Source organism: Panthera onca, chromosome D1 (genome assembly GCF_046562875.1).
Source record: "Panthera onca isolate mPanOnc1 chromosome D1, mPanOnc1 haplotype 2, whole genome shotgun sequence".
Taxonomy (NCBI): Eukaryota; Metazoa; Chordata; class Mammalia; order Carnivora; family Felidae; genus Panthera; species Panthera onca.
Genome location: NC_138348.1, coordinates 685,567 through 702,500, shown reverse-complemented (window position 1 = coordinate 702,500; position 16,934 = coordinate 685,567). Strand labels below are relative to the sequence as shown.

At 42.1% G+C, this 16,934-nt stretch overlaps 1 protein-coding gene across 2 annotated transcripts in view; it reads right to left on the bottom strand.

Moving 5' to 3' along the window:
- AP2A2 (adaptor related protein complex 2 subunit alpha 2) overlaps nt 1-16,934 on the bottom strand; it is an 82,513-nt gene that overhangs the window by 50,127 nt on the left and 15,452 nt on the right. The gene's annotated exons all lie outside the window — the stretch shown is intronic.

Below are 16,934 nucleotides of genomic sequence, written 5' to 3'. Positions count from 1 at the left end.
TTCACCTCCAGTCTTGCCAAGGTGTCGACTATATGCGACTCAGCCTCCATACCCAGCTGGCAGACGGCCAAGAACATGGTGAAGCACACTAGGACCTCCACAACTTAATGTCCCTTAAGTGTCCCGGGTCTTCAGTAGACCGTTGTAAGGAAAAGAGAGGAATAAAGATTAAAGAACAGGAAATGTTGGGGCGCCTGGGTGGCGCAGTCGGTTAAGCGTCCGACTTCAGCCAGGTCACGATCTCGCGGTCCGTGAGTTCGAGCCCCGCGTCGGGCTCTGGGCTGATGGCTCGGAGCCTGGAGCCTGTTTCCGATTCTGTGTCTCCCTCTCTCTCTGCCCCTCCCCCGTTCATGCTCTGTCTCTCTCTGTCCCAAAAATAAATAAAAAACGTTGAAAAAAAAAATTTAAAAAAAAAAAAAAAAAAAAAAAAGAACAGGAAATGTTTAGAAATGGGCAAGACCAAACCAGAATGTTCAGGATGCATGCTGGTGTGAGAAAACTGTAAAGGACACAAAGGAACCCAATGAGGACGGGAGGTTTGGAGGGGGGATCAATGGGATGGGGCAAGCAGAAGGGCTTCTGGGGTCATCACCTGGGTGGAAGTCACAAGGGTGTTTGCTTTACCCTAACTCATTAATTTCCAAACATCGGTCTGTGTTTTATTTTACAACAAAAAGGAGAAAACAGGAGTAAACTGCCTTGTGAGACACTGGATTCCTTAACTCCAGAAACTTCAAGCTCTGGCTGGGTCCCTTCCATGCATCTGACCACAGCTTCCCCTGCACAAAACCCAAGCCTCTTCCGAGGACAGTGGATGCCATCCATGCCCCCCCCCCCCCCCCCCCCCCGGCCACGTGCCACCGGTGTACAAGATCCTGCTCACTGTTCATCGTCCCTCCCCTAAGGGGCGGGGCCCAAGGAGATCGGGCGGAGCCCCCTCCCCCCACCAGCCAGGCCCTTCTCTCCCCACCCCTAGTCCCCTGCAGTATCCTCTCCACCTCTCCCCCCCCAACTAAGGGGCAAGGGTGTCACCTCTTCAAGAAACCCCCCTCACCCCTCCAACAACAAAGTTAGGTGCCCCCTTGTCTCTACTGCCACAGTGACCCTGGTCTCCTGGGCCCTTCTTGTCACTGTTCCCAGCTGATTTTCTCCCATCTCAACAGCCTTGCACAAGCACACCCACCACAGGGCTGGTTGGAGACCAACACAGACAAAGGAGGCTGGGCAGGATGACTGGGGTTCCCTCTCAAGCGGAGGGGCAGGTGAACCCCCCTGGGGACTCCCAGAAAGGGGAGCTCATGAGACAGTGCCCAGACACACACACACACACACACACACACACACACACACACACACACGGTGGAAGGCCTGGTGCGGGAGCCTCCCTGGGCTCAGGTCCAAGCTGCACCACCGATTCACCAACGCCTCGGTGCCCCCGTCTCCCAGCAGAGACACCACCGCAGGCAGCAAGGAGTACAAGGAGCCCTCACAACAGTGCCTGGCACATGAGCCCACAAACACTAGCCCTTAACTGGATGCTTTCACTCAGCTGAACGAGGCTAGCCCTAAGTGTTAACCCTTCCAACGCCGAAGGGGAACGCCCTCTGCTGCACTGGGTTCTAACATGCCTGTCCAAGGTTTTAAAGAAAATCGAGTGTAACTGTGGGTGACTGATAACCCACATGCAGATTAATACATCCAAACCAACATTTATGTCCTGAATGTACCAAAACGTCCTGGCGGCCTCTTCCACTGTGCACTGTCAATCCCTCAGTCCCCGTGAGGGGAGGACACTGCAGAGCACCCTGTCCTGGGGTCCGTCAGGGGCTTTCCTGGCAAAGGCTAGTTCACGCTCATTCATACTGTACTTCTCTCCAGACAGGTGGGGGCCCCACTGACAACCAAGCCACCCCACATAGCGGGGAGCAAACCTAGCAAAAAACCCTTCTCTTTTTAGATGAAGAATTCGCTTTGCGCGCTTGGGGAGAGGTTTACGGCCCACCCTGACCTCAGAAACCAGTTTTGAAAGGGAAAACTGTCAACAAGGGTAACTGGCCTGGAGGGAAACTCCTCACTGGGCTTGTAGTTTGATCTTTGTTCCACGGGAAGAGCGGCTGGTCTTCGCCTCCTGGCGCTGCCTCTAAGTTCAGCAGGTTGCTCAGCCCCTGACAACCCTGAACTTGTAACGGGCAGTGCCCAGCGTGGACTCACGAGCTCTGGTGGCTAATGAGTAACCCAGACGAGCCCGCAACCACTGCCCCCAGACAAGCTACCATTTGTGCCCAAGTAAAGTAGCAAAGAATGCACTCTGCAGATAGGCTTTAATAAAAGCTTCTGGATTTTTAGAAATACCGCCCTGGTCGGTCTTCCAGAATAACATGCCGGCTAATGATTTCTCATTGCAAGCTGAGACCCTAACTTTGGAAACAAAGAGTACAGTACCAAACTACGAAAACCTTAAGGTAGTAAGTATGAAATTTACAATAAAATTTGGTCTAAATAAAGAATTTTAGTCTGTATATCCTACAACTGGGGCACCTGGGTGGCTCAGTCGTTAAGTGCCGACTGTTGGTTTCGACTCAGGTCATAATCTCACGGTTCATAGGATGGGGCCCTGAATTGAGCTTCATGCTGACAACACAGAGCTTGCCTGAGATTCTCCCTCTCTCCCTCCCTCTCTCTCTCTCTCTCTCTCTGCCTCTCCCCTGCTCATGCTCTCTAAAATTAAATAAACTTTAAAAAAAAAAAAAAGAAAAAAATAATTTCACTAAGTAAACCTAAAGCCCCAAATTTACCAAACAAAATCCTATTTTTTAAGGAAAATATTTTTGCTACAATTATACTGAAGGTGGTCAGCACAGTAGCCAAAAAGTCTGAAATCAAGCCTGCACTGGAATGCCGGCCCACGTCTCGATAGTTATGTGAGCTGGGGCCATCAACTTAATGTCTCTGTGCCTCAGTTTCTCCTTCATTACATGGGAATATCATCCATCAACGCGCCGTGATGAGGACCACACAAGATAAGGAGCCAAAAGACCACACAAAGCAGCGTAGTCACAGGAGGCTGTAAGGATCGTCATCAAGGACAGCGTCTATGTTTTCCCTTTACGAATGCATAGGAAGGACAGGCCTCAGAACAGAAACCCTCAACAACAAATCAGAAGAAAAGACTTCAAATATCAAGTTGTTATGCCATAGAAGATAAAGCCCCTCTTGACTGACAAACGTTAACTGATCATCTTTTCCTACTCAAGTGCAGTTGACATACAATATCGTTAGTTTCAGGTGTATAACATAGTGATTCAACATTTAAACACATTAAGAAGTGATCACCACTATAAATCCCGCTACCACCTGTCATCATACAAAGTGGTTACTTACACATTATTAACTACGTACTGCATCACCCATCTTATTTATGACTGTAAACCTGTACCTTTAATCCCCTTCCCCTATTTTCATCAACTCTCAACCCCCTCCATGGCAACCATCAGTACGTTCTTATACCTATGAGTCTATTTCTATTTTGTCTTGTCTGTTCATTTGCTTGGTTCTTGAGATTCCACATATAAATGAAATCATATGGTATTTGTCTTTCTCTGACTTATTGCACTTAGCATAATAACCTCCAGGTCCATCCATATTGAGGCAAACAGTACGATTTCATCCTTTTTATGGCTGAGTAATAGTCCTGTGTGTGTGTGTGCGTGTGTGTGTGTGTGTGTGTTCATGTATGTGACAAATACATGTCATCTACATCTTTATCCATTCATCTATCAACACACGTTTCGGCTGCTTCCATATCTTGGCCACTGTCAATAATGCTGCAATAAACACAGGGGCACAGGTATCTTTCTGAGTTAGTGTTTTTGTCTTCTTCAGGCAAACACTCAGAAGTGGACTTACAGAATCGTATGGTATTTTAATTTTTTGAGGAACCCCCATACTATTTCCATAGTGCTTGCATCAATTTGCATTCCCACCAGCAGCACACAGGGGTCCCCTTTCTCCTCATCCTCTCCAACAGTAGTGACTTCTCGTCTTTTTGACACTAGTCACTCTGACAGAGGTTGAGATGACAGCTCACTGTGCTATTGATTTGCATTTCCCTGATGATAATGAGCATCTTTTCACGTGTCTGTTGACTATGGCATATCTTTCCTTCACAGCTTTATTGAGACATAACTCCTATATCATACAACTATTTAAAGTATATAATTCAATGACTTTTAATATATTCAGAGCTGTGTATTACTCACCACAATCTAATTTTAGAAAATGTTCATCTCTCCAAAAAGAAACCTCAAACCCATTAGCAGACACTCACCAGCTCCTCCCTCCTCCAGCCCCTGGCAATCACTACTCTGCTATTTCTATAGATTTCCCTTCTCTAAACATTTCAGATACGTAAAATCTTTATATGGTCTTTTGTGATTGGCTTCTTTCACTTAGTATATTTTCAAGGTATCATGAATTACATTCCATCTCTTTTTATTGCTGAATAATATTGCATTACAGTTGGTCCTTGAACAACATGGGTTTAAACTGTGCAGGTCGACTTATACATAAATTTTTTTGGTAAATACAATACAGAACTGTAAATGTATTTTCCTTATGATTTTCTGAATAACACGTTCTTTAGCTCACTTTATTGTAAGAGTATATAGTACATACAACATACAAAGAACGTGTTGACCAATATGCTATTGGTAAGGCTTCCAGTCAATAGTAGGCTATTTATTAGTAGTTAAGCTTTGAGGGGACTAAAGTTACATGCAGATTTTTTAATGCACAGGGTTTAAGTGCCCCTAACACCGCACTGTTTAAGGACCAAATTGCGTATGGGTCTACCACATTTTACTATCTATTCATCACTTGACGGATTTGGGGGTAGTTTCTACTTTTTGGCTACTATGAATAATGTTGCTATGAACATTGGTGTACAAGTTTCTGTGTGAACATGTTTTCATTTCCCTTGGGAGGACACCTAGGAGTAGAATTGCTGGGCCATACGATAATTCTATGTTAGAGGAACTAACAAGATGTTCTTCCCAAGGGCAGCACCCTTTTATATCACTAGAAAAGAATGAGGGTTCCAATTTCTCCACAATTTTGCCAGTGCTTGCTATGGTCCATCATTTTTTTTCCCAATCATTTTTATTACAGCCATACTAATGAGTATGAAGTAATACCCCACCGTGGTTTTGATTTGCATTTGCCTGAGGGCTTTTAATGTGTTTATTGGACATTTGTATATCTTCTATGGAAAAATGTATATTCAAATACTTTAACCATTTTTAATTGAGTTGTCTTCTAATTTAGTTATTTATGTATTCTGGATACAAGCCTTTTATCAAATACATGATTTTCTTTTTTTTTTTTTAATATAATTTATTGCCAAATTGGAAAAGTACATGACTTTCAAATATTTTCTCTCATTCTTGGGTTGTCTGTTCACTTTCCTGATAGCATTTTGCAGCATGAAAAGTTTTTAATTTTGATGAAGCCTTGTTATTTATTTTTTATCACTTATACTTCTGTCAATGTATCAGAATCCTTTTCCCAAGGCCACAGAAATTTACTATTTTCTTGTAAGAGTTCTACAGCTCTAGCTTTTGCATTTATGATATATTTTGAGTGAATTTTTGTGTATAATGTGAGGTAGGGGTTAATTTCATTCTTTTATTTGTGGATGTCCAGTACTCCCAGCACCATTTGTTTAAAAGACTATTCTTTTCCCCCACTGAATTGCCTTGGCACTCTTGTCAAAAATCAAGGGACCACAAATGTCAAGGTTTATTTCTGCACTCTCCACATCATTCCATTAATCTATATATCTATCCTTACACCATAACAACACTGTCTTGATCCTGTTGTATTAAGCTTTGGAATAACTTTGTTCATCATCAACTTTGTTCATCATCAACTTTGTTCATCTAACCAGTCCAAGACTGATTTGACTACTATGGGTCCCTTGAATTTCTGTTTAGTTTTTCTTAATGTTTATTTATTTTTGAGAGACAGAGAGAGAGCACAAGAAGGGAGGGGCAGGGAGAGAGGGAGACACAGAATCCGAAGCAGGCTCCAGGTTCTGAGCTGTCAGCACAGAGCCCAACATGGGGCTCAAACTCACATACTGTGAGATCATGACCTCAGCCAAAGTCAGACACTTAACCAACTGAGCCACCCAGGCGCCCCTTGAATTTGTTTGTATTTTAGAATCAGCTTATTTCAGCAAAAAAAAAAAAAAAAAAAAAAGGCATCTAGGATTTTTTTTTTTTTAAATAAAGATTGCATTCAATCTTAGATCAACTGGGGATTGTTGCTATCGTAACAGTATTAAGTCTTGCAATCCATAAACATGGGATGTCTTTCCATTTATTTAGGGCTCCTTTACTCCCTTCCAACTACTGTTCACAGCTAGGTGTACAAGCGTTAGGCTTTTTTTGTTAAAACTTATTCCTATGTACTTTATTCTTTTTGATGCTATTGTAAATGGAACTGTTTCCTTCATTGTCAGTGTACAGAAATACAATTTTTCCACATTGATCTCATATACTGCAACCTTCCTCAACCCACTTATAATTCTAATCGTTTTCTAATGGATTCCTTAGTATTTTCTATATACAAAATGATGTCACCTACACATAGGGATCATTCTATTTCTTTCCAACCTGGATGCCTTTTATTCCTTTTTCTTTTGTCACTGCCAGGCTACAAGCTCCAGTATCAAATAGAAGCAGTGAAAGCAAATATCCTTGTCACGTTCCTGATCTCAGAGGGAAACAGCCTTTCACCATTAAATAGGATCTTAGCTGTGGATTTTTCATAGATATACTTTAAGTCAAGACATTCCCTTGTATTTCTAGTTCGTTGAGTATTTTTATCATAAAAATGTACTGGGTTTTGTTAAATGTTTTTTCTGCATCTACTGATATGACCAGATGTTTTTAGATCTTTGTTGTATTAACATGGTTATTTCCAGATGTTAAGCCAATCCTGAATTCATGGGATAAATCTCACAATGACCTGATGTATAATCTTTCTTATTGCTGGATTCAGCTGGCTAGTATTTGATTGAAGATTTTAGCTTCTATATTCACAATGGATATTATACTGAGTTTTCCTTCCTGTGATGTATTCATCTGGTTTTGTTATCAGGGTAAATGTGACCTCAGAATGAATAGGAGAGTGTTTCTTCCTCTTCTTTGTTTTTCCTAAGAGTTTGTAAGGATTAGAACTGATTATTTAAGTTTTTTGTAGAATTCACCAGTGAAGCCACCTAGGCTAGGATTTGTTCTTGTGAGAAATTTTTAAATTACTAATACAATCTCTTTATGCAGATTTTTTGTTTCTTCTTGAGTCATTTTCAGTTACTTGTGTCTTTCTACAAATTTCTCCATCTTATTTGTTACCTTTTTTTTTTTTTTTTTTAAAGTAGGCTTCACACCCAGTGCAGAGTCCAACCCAGGGCTTGAACTCACATCCCTGAAAACAAGATCTGAGCTGAGATCAGAGTTGGATGCTTAACTGACTAAGCCACCCAGGTGCCCCATGCTATCTAATCTTTGGCATACAGTTATTCATATCATTCCACTATAATCCTTCTTATTTCTATAAAGGTAGTAATGTCCCTTCTTTCATTCTTGATTTTAATAATGTTGAGTCTTTTCGGGGCGCCTGGGTGGCTCAGTTGGTTGAGCGTCCAACTTCGGCTCAGGTCATGATCTCACGGTTTGTGAGTTTGAGCCCCATGTCAGGTTTTGTGCTGACAGCTCAGAGCCTGGAGCCTGCTTTGGATTCTGTCTCCTCCTCTCTCTGTCCCTCCCCACTCCCACTTGTGCTCTGTCTCTCTGTCTCTCAAAAATAAATACATGTAAAAAAAATTTTTTTAATAAAAAAATAATTTTGAGTCGTCTATTTTTCTTGGTCAGTCTAGCTAAAGGTTTGTCAGTTTTGATATTCTTTTCAAAGAACCAATCATTGATCTAATCTTATTTTCTGCTTTCTGCTTTGCTTTGGGTTTTGTTTGCTCTTCTTTTTCTGGATTCTTAAAGTAAAATATTAGGTTAATGATTTGAGATCTTCTTCCATTTTTTCTTTCTTTTTTTTTTTTTTTTTTTTTTTTTTAAGTAGGCTCCGTGCCCAGCACAGAGCCCAACCCGGTGCTTGAACTCACAGCCCTGAGATCAAGACCTAAATTAAGATCAAGAGTCAGAGGCCTAACTGACTGAGGCACCCAGGTGCCCCTTGAGATCTTGTATCTCAGCATAGGTTATGTGAATTAGACCCCGGCAAACTGCGGTCCCTGTCCTTGGAATATGGGTCCCACTTGCCTTCTCCTCTCCATGAAGCTGCTCCAAGGACAAAGCCTTGACAGTGATGTGGTGCTGAGACCGTCTGGAAAGTATATGTGACTGATCTAGTTAAGGCCTCTATATAAACTTCTCAAGATTTCGCAGATAGGTACAAAGATCCGTTAGTCCTTCAGTTGCCCAAGCCAAACCTCGTATGTAAGTTATTTTGCTTATTAAACTTGCCCCCTACCAATGTGAAGTGGCCTGCCTCTTCAGTCAGTCTCTTCCTGCCCTCCAAATACAGGGCCCAGTTTCGGATTACACCCAGGAAGCTCCCAAGAAGCTTACTAACCAACACCGTTGTTTCCTTCTTTGACCCAGTGGTTACTTAGGACAGTGTTTAATTTTCACAGATTTGTGAATTTTCCAAATTTCCTTCTGTTACTGATTTCTAATTTCATCCCAATGTGACTGGAAAACACACTTTGTATGATCTCAATCCTTTGAAATTTATTGTATAGTGTATTGTGAAGAATGTTCCATGTGCCCTGGAGAAGAATTTACATATTCCGCTCCTGTCGGGTGGAACAGTCTACAGGTGACTGCTAGGCCTGATTGGGTTCTAGTGTCGTTTGAGTCTCCTATTCACTCTGATCATGTCTAGCTGTAGATGTATTACTGAAAGTAGTGTTCTGAAGTCTCCAACTTTTATAATTATCTACTCCTCCCCATGTATTTGGGGGTGCTGTTATTAGGTGTAGCTATGTTTACAATTGATACATCTTGAGAGGCTCTGGGGTGGCTCAGTCGGATAAACGTCCAACTCTTGATTTCGACTCAGGTCATGATCCCATGGTGGTGAGATTGAGCCCCGAATTGGGCTCCACACTGGGCATGGAGCCTGCTTAGGATTCTCTCTCTCCCTCTCTCTCTGCCTCATCCCTGCTCACTTGCTTACATTCCCTCCCTCCCTCTCTCTCTCATTCTCTCTCAAAAATAAATAAACTAACAAATAAACGATATATCTTGAGAGACTGACCCCTTACCATTACAAAATGTTCTTCTTCTAGGTCTCTAAATTTTTGTCTTAATATCTGTTTTGTCTAACATTAGTATAGCCACTTCAGCTCTCTTCTGGTTACTATTTGCAAGGCACGTTATTTTTCTTTCTTTGACTTGTCATCTTGCAATCTATAGTCTCCTTGCCTTTCAATTCAAGTGTTCAATCCACTGACATCTAAAATAATTACATAAGGTAGGATTCATATCTGCCATTTTGCTATATTTTCTATATATCTTGTGCCTCTGTTCCTGTATTCTTTCATTACTATCTTCTTTTGGTTAAACAGATATTTTTTTGTGTACCACTTTAATGTCCTTGTTATTCTTTTGCTGTATTTTTTTAAGCTACTTTCTTAGTACTTGCTTGGAGATTATAATTAACACCTTAACTTCAAACAATCCCAACTTAATTGTAATATAGTACACAGAAAATTTGCTCTGATACATATGCTGTTTCCTCTCCCCTCCTTTGTACTATTACTGTCACACAAATTACATCTTTATACATTATAAGCCCATCGGTACAGTTTTATTTTTAAGTTTATTTATTTATCTTGAGAGAGAACTAGTGTGGGTGGGGCAGAGAGGGAGGATGAGAGAGGGAGAGGGAGGGAGAGAGAATCTCAAGCAGGCTCCGCAGCGTCAGCCCAGAGCCCCACACAGGGCTCAAACCCACGAACCATGACATCATGAGTGGAGCCAAAACCAAAAGTTGGAGGCTCAACCAACTGGGCCACCCAGGCGCTCCAGTACAGTTTTATTTAAAGTGTTTGTAAATTAAAAGTATTTAATCTAGGGGCGCCTGGGTGGCGCAGTCGGTTAAGCGTCCGACTTCAGCCAGGTCACGATCTCGCGGTCCGTGAGTTCGAGCCCCGCGTCGGGCTCTGGGCTGATGGCTCGGAGCCTGGAGCCTGTTTCCGATTCTGTGTCTCCCTCTCTCTCTGCCCCTCCCCCGTTCATGCTCTGTCTCTCTCTGTCCCAAAAATAAATAAAAACGTTGGAAAAAAAAAAAAATTAAAAAAAAAAAAAAGTATTTAATCTAGTTGTCTTTTAAACCAGATAAAAGAAAAATTATCAAAAGAATTATGCTTTTATATTTACCTATGCAGTTGTCTTTACCACTGCTCTTTATTTCTTCATGTATTCTACCACTTAGTGTCCTTCATTTCAACCTGAAGCACTCCCTTTAATATTTATTGCAGGGCAGGTCTGCCAACAACAAACTCCCTCACTCCTGTTTATTTAATAATATCCTGGGGCACCTGGGTGGCTCAGTCGGTTAAGCATCCGACTTCGGCTCAGGTCACGATCTCCTGGGTTGTGAGTTCCAGCCCCGCATTGGGCTCTGTGCTGACAGCTCGGAGCCTGGAGCCTGGAGCCTGCTTCGGATTCTGTGTCTCCCTCTCTCTCTGCCCCTCCCCCACTCACACTCTGTCTCTGTCTCTCAAAAATAAATAAATGTTAAAAAGAATATCTTAACTTCTCCATTTTTAAAGGATGATTTTGCTGTATACAAAGTTCTTGGTTGACAGTCTTTCTTTTAGCATTGTGCAGATGTCAGCCCACTGCCTGCTGGGCTCCATGGTTTTAGATGAGAAATCAGCTGTTAATCTTGAAGATCTCTTGAGGGTGTCAATTTCCTCACTGCTTTCAAGAGTATCCTGAGGTCTTTATCAACAGTTTGACTGTGATACGTCTAGATACTGATCTCCTTCTTAAGTTAATCCTATGGATATGCAGATTATTGTTTGTCACCCAATTCGGGGAGTTTGCGTCTTCAAAATAATCTTTGTGCGTCTTTCTCCTACTCATCTCTTTCTGGGACTCCAGTTACAGATACATCAGTGTGCTAGATGATGTCCCACAGATCTCTGAAGCTCTGTTCATTTTTTACTTTTTTATTTGCTGTTCCTCAGATTGGACCTATGCTTACCTTGATATAGATCTTAATGATTATCTTAACGAATTTATTCTCAAATTCACGGATTCTTACTTCTGCCAGCTCAAATCTGCTGTTAAGCCCCTCCAGTAAATTTTCAATGTAGTGATTGTATTTTCAACTCCAAATTTCTATTTGGCTTATTTCTACCTCTTCACTGATATGCTCTATTTGGTGAGACATCATTTTCATTTTTTCCTTTAATTCTTAAAACATGACTTAAGTTCTTAGAACAGATTTATGATACCAGATTTAGAGTCTTTGTTTAATTGGTTCAATATCTGGACCCTTTCAAGGACAGTTTCTACTATTTTTTTCCTGTATATAGACCATATTTTCCTTTTTCTTGGCATACCTCATAATTTTTTATTGAAAACCGGGTATTTTCGCCAACGTAATGTGGCAACTCTGGAAATCAAAGTGGGGCTGCTGGGAATCAGGGGCTGCTGTTGCTGGCAGTACCTGGCTTTTAGTTTGCTGTTATTGTTGTTGCTGCGGTCGGTTTTTTTAGTGAATTTCCTGGACTTGTTCTGTAAAGTCCATAAATTCCCTATAGTTTACAGCTACTAAAGTCTTTGCTCAGTTAACTTAGTGGTCAGTTAATGATTGGTCAGGGATGTCCTTAAGTGCCTTGAATAAGTGTTCCAAGGACCCTGTGTGTAGAAGCACACTTTCAGTACTCAAGGCAGCCATAACTCTGCCTTTGCCCTCATTTCCTATTTGCACAGGGACTCAAGATTAGCCAGAGGTGAGACACCGGGGGCCTCTTGAGTCTTTCCTAGGCATACAGCCTTGCACCTGTGCAACCTTCTAGATCTCTGAAATCTGTCGGATCTTTTCTTTTCAAAGCCCCCTGATGACGTGTCATTTTTCACATATTCTTTTTAAGATTTTGGCCAGAGGAGCACCTGGGTGGCTCAGTCGGTTGGGCATCCAACTTCGGCTCAGGTCACGATCTTGCAGTTTGTGGGTTCGAGCCCCACATCGGGCTCTGTGCTTTCAGCTTGGAGCCTGGAGCCCGCTTTGGATTCTGTGTCTTTCTCTCTGCCCTTTCCCTGCTTGTTCTCTGTCTCTCTCTCTCTCTCTCAAAAATAAATATTCTTAAAAAATAAAAAAAATATAAAAATAATGGTTTTGGCCAGAGGAGTTAAGATGCAGAGAAGTAGGGGGACCGGGATATCCATACCCCCTACAACACAGCTGTATTGAGGTCAGTTCACTTGGAACACACAGGAAATAGATCTGCAGAGCGGCAAAAGGATCTCCACGGTTGCAAGAAGACAGCTTGGCAGGACTGAGGTGCATGTATGTGAACCGCGGGAGGTAAAACAGCATATGCACGGAGGGGAGGGAACCCCTTCTGTGGAGGGACAAAAGGAGAGCAGGAGAGAAAGAGGCTGTTAAAGTGCGATATTGAGCTAACACAAGAGGAAAGCCTCTCTGGACCACGGACTGGGGAACAAGAAATACGGAGAGTGCCACTTTCTATTTTGCAAACATCCTTAGGAGCTGAAACTCCAAGGTTTCAAAGTGCACGGCTATGTCCGGAAGGGAGCTGGAAGCCATGGCAAGCACTCCCGGGGAGGAGGGAGCTGGCCACGGGGTGCATAGCAAGGAGTAGCGATCTCAGGGGCTCACTAGGAGAGAGCAGTCCCCTTCCCGGAGTACTTTGGGAAGAGGGTTTATGGCCTCCCCAAGGGCAAAAGACCCTGATAAAAGATCAGAATCACGGGGTGGCTCTACTCCAGAACAGGGGAGAGGAGCCGCACTGAGCTGGGTCCCTCAAGACTACGGGTTTTGAATCCCAGCCGAGAGCACGGAAGGCTGGGAGACCGACCACCCAGACTGGCCATTCTGTGAGGGCTGCCTGAACAGCGCAGGTTAAGATATCCAGTCAGGGGACGAGAGATTGCGGTGTCGCCAGTTTTCTCCCCAACACCGACACAGTTTGACTTCAGAGAGTAGCACAGTAACCCCCAGTGGAGGCAGAACCCGCTGACACCAAACCCCGCCCCTCCGTGCCTGGCGACTGCTTATCGAGGGGAGCAAGACTGACGGACCCAACACAGCTGGCCCCTCTTCCACACCAGCACGGCCACCCATCCCGGGCACCAACACAACTGTTTTCTTTTTGTTTTGGTTTGGTTTTAGGGTTTTTCCTTCATTTTTTTCTTTTCTGTTTCTTTATCCCTCTACTCTTTTTCATTTGGAATCAGGCTCATAGTTTCTGATTTGTTTTTGGCCAATTCTTATTATATACATAATATATATAAATATTAATATTTTTTTATCAAGCATTTTTACTTAAGTACCATTTGACCTTCTCTCTTTCATCTTCTTATTTTCCTCTCTCTTTCTCTGGATTTAGACTTACGGTTTTTTGACTCTCCACTTGGATTTCTTTTCTCCCCCTTTTATTTTTCTCTTTTTATGGGATCAGGCTTTCCCCTCCCCCCTTTCCTTTTTTTAATTCCAGGGTTACTTCAACAAACAAATTAAAGCACATCCGGTTGAAGGTCCGAATACTCCACCACTATAAGCAAGGAGGAGCTCTGCAGAGGACTGACCAGTGGGACAGAGCAGCCAAAACACAGCAACAGAGAGCACACAACATACATCAAAAACACTACCTCGAGTGCCAGGCCCTGGACAGCGTATAGTTTTAATACAGTAGTGCTCTCAGGTACAGGACACATAACAAGCTTTTAAAACATGCAAAAGACAGAAACTTAGCCAAAATCACAAAACGGAGGAATTCTCCCCAAAAGAAAGTTCAAGAAAAAATCACAGCCAGAGAATTGCTCAAAACATATAAATAATATTATGTGAACAAGAACTTAGAATAAAAGTCAAAAAACTAATAGCTGGGCTTGAAAAAAAGCACAGAAGACACCAGAGAAACTCTTGCTGCAGGGATCAAAGACCTAAGAACTAGTCAGGATGAACTTTAAAAAATGCCATAACTGAGATGCAAAATAGACTAAATACAGTGACAGTGAGGATGGAGGAAGCAGAGGAGAGAACAGGTGAAATAGAAAATAAAATTATGGAAAATAATGAAGCTGAAAAAAAGAGGGAAAGGAAATTACTAGATCACGAGGGGAGAATTAGAAAACTAAGTGATTCCATAAAACGAAACAATATCCATAGCATAGGAGTTCCAAAAGATGAAGTGCAAGAGACAGGGGCAGAAGGTTTATTTGAACAAATTATAGCTGAGAACTTCCCTAATCTCGGGAAGGAAACAGGCATCCAAATCCAAGAGGCACAGAGAACTCCCTTCAAAGTAAAAAACAGGTCAGCACCATGACATATCATAGTGAAACTGGCAGAATACAAAGATAAAGAGAGGATTCTGAAAACAGCTAGAGACAAAAGGACCTTAACCTACAAGGGTAGACACATAAGGGTAGCAGCAGAGCTGCCCACTGAACCTTGACAGGCCAGAAGGGAGTGGCAGGAAATATTCAATGTGCTGAATAGGAAAAATATGCAGCCAAGAATCCTTTATCAAGCAAGGCTGCCATTCAGAATAGGAGAGATAAAGGCTTTCCCAGATAAACAAAACCTAAAGGAGTTCATGACCACTAAATCAGCCCTGTAAGAGATCCTAAAGGGGACTCTGAGTGCAAAGAGCAAAGACTACAAAGGACTAGAGGACATCACCACAAACATGAAATCTACAGATAAAACAATGACACTAAATTCTTATCTTTCAATAATCACGCTGAATATAAATGGACTAAATGCCCCAATCAAAAGATATAGGGTATCAGAATAAAGAATGAATAAAAAAATTTTTAAATGCCATCCATTTACATGCTGCCTACAAGAGACTCATTTTAGACCCGAAGATACCTGCAGATTGAAAGTGAGGGCATGGGGAACCATCTATCCTGCTAGCAGACATCAAACTAGATTTTAAAACAAAGACTGTAACAAGAGAGGAAGCAGGCATTGTATCACAATTAAAGGAGTCTATCCATCAAGAAGATAACAACTGTGAATATTTATGCCCCCAACGGAGAAACACCCAAATATACAAATCAATTAATCACAAACACAGCAAACATACTGATGATAATACCATAATTGTAGGAGAATTCGATACTCCACTTACAACAATGGACACATCATCTAGGCAGAAAATCAATAAGGAAACAACAGCTCTGAGTGACACATTGGACCGGATGGACTTAACAGATATATTTAGAACATTTCATCCTAAAGCAACAGAATACACATTCTTCTCGAGTGCACATAGAACATTCTCCAAAATAGATCACATGCTAGATCACAAAACAGCCCTCAACAGGTACAAAAAGATTGAGTTCATACCATGCATGTTTTCAGGTCACAATGCTATGAAACTTGAAATCAACCACAAGAAAAAATTTGGGAAGCCCCCAAATACATGGAGGTTAAAGAACATTCTACTTAAGAATGAATGGGTTGGGGTGCCTGGCAGCTCAATTCGTTAAGCATCTGACTCTTGATTTCAGCTCAGGTTATGATCTCACAGTTTGTGAGTTAGAGCCCTGCATTGGGCTGTGTGCTGGCAGTGTGGAGCCTGCTTAGGATCCTCTCTCTCCCTCTCCCCCTGCCGCTCCCCCACTTATGCGCTCTCTCGCGCGTGCACACTGTCTCTCTCTCAAAATAAATTTAAAAAAAAAAAAAGAATAAATTGGTTAACCAGGAAATTAAAGAAGAAATTAAGAAATACACGGAAGCAAATCAAAATGAAAACACAACTGTCCAGGGACGCCTGGGTGGCTCAGTCAGTTCAGTGTCCAATTCGGCTCAGGTCATGATCTCAGAGTTCGTGGGTTCGAGCCCTGCATTGGGCTCCACGCTAACAAAGCAGAGCCTGCTGAGATCCTGTCTCCCCCACCCTCCTCAAAAATTAACCAAAAGAGAGAGAGAGAGAGAGAGAGAGAAGTTTCCATTTACTATATTCCATTACCAGCAAGAAACTGCCTCATCAACACAGATCATGTCTGTGGAACAAAATCCTATCAGACACCTAGCTCCCTAGCTTTGATATCTGGGTTTCAGAGCACTGGGTTTAGCAAACTAAACCTGTATATACTATATTGTTCCATTTAATGAAGAACAATCCACCCTGCTTGCTGGCTTCAGGTAAGAACTAGAAAAATATGCCACGGAATCATGTGTTCCCTTTAAATTCTCCTTTAGAAGCACATGCCAAACCACCTTTATAGTGAAAACTACCTTCCAAAATTAGACTTAATTAAAAAAGGTATTACTACTTCCTTTGAGAATTAGAAAGTAAAAACAGTAAGGGGTACCTGGGTGGCTCAGTCCGTTGAGTGTCTGACTTCAGCTGAGGTCATGATCTCACAGTTCGTGGGTCTGAGCCCCACATCAGGCTCTGAGCTGACAGCTCGGAATCTGGAGCCTGCTTCGGATTCTGTGTCTCCCTCTCTCTCTGCCCCTCCCCTGCTCATACTCTCTCTCTCTCTCTCAAAAATAAACATTAAAAAATAAATAAACATTAAGAAAAAAAATGTTTTAAGTTGAACGACCATCTCAGCTGAGAAGAATATTTCCAAATGTTAATTGCTATACACTGATTAAAATGACATATTAGAGAATGAGTAAATGAAAGCTCAGGT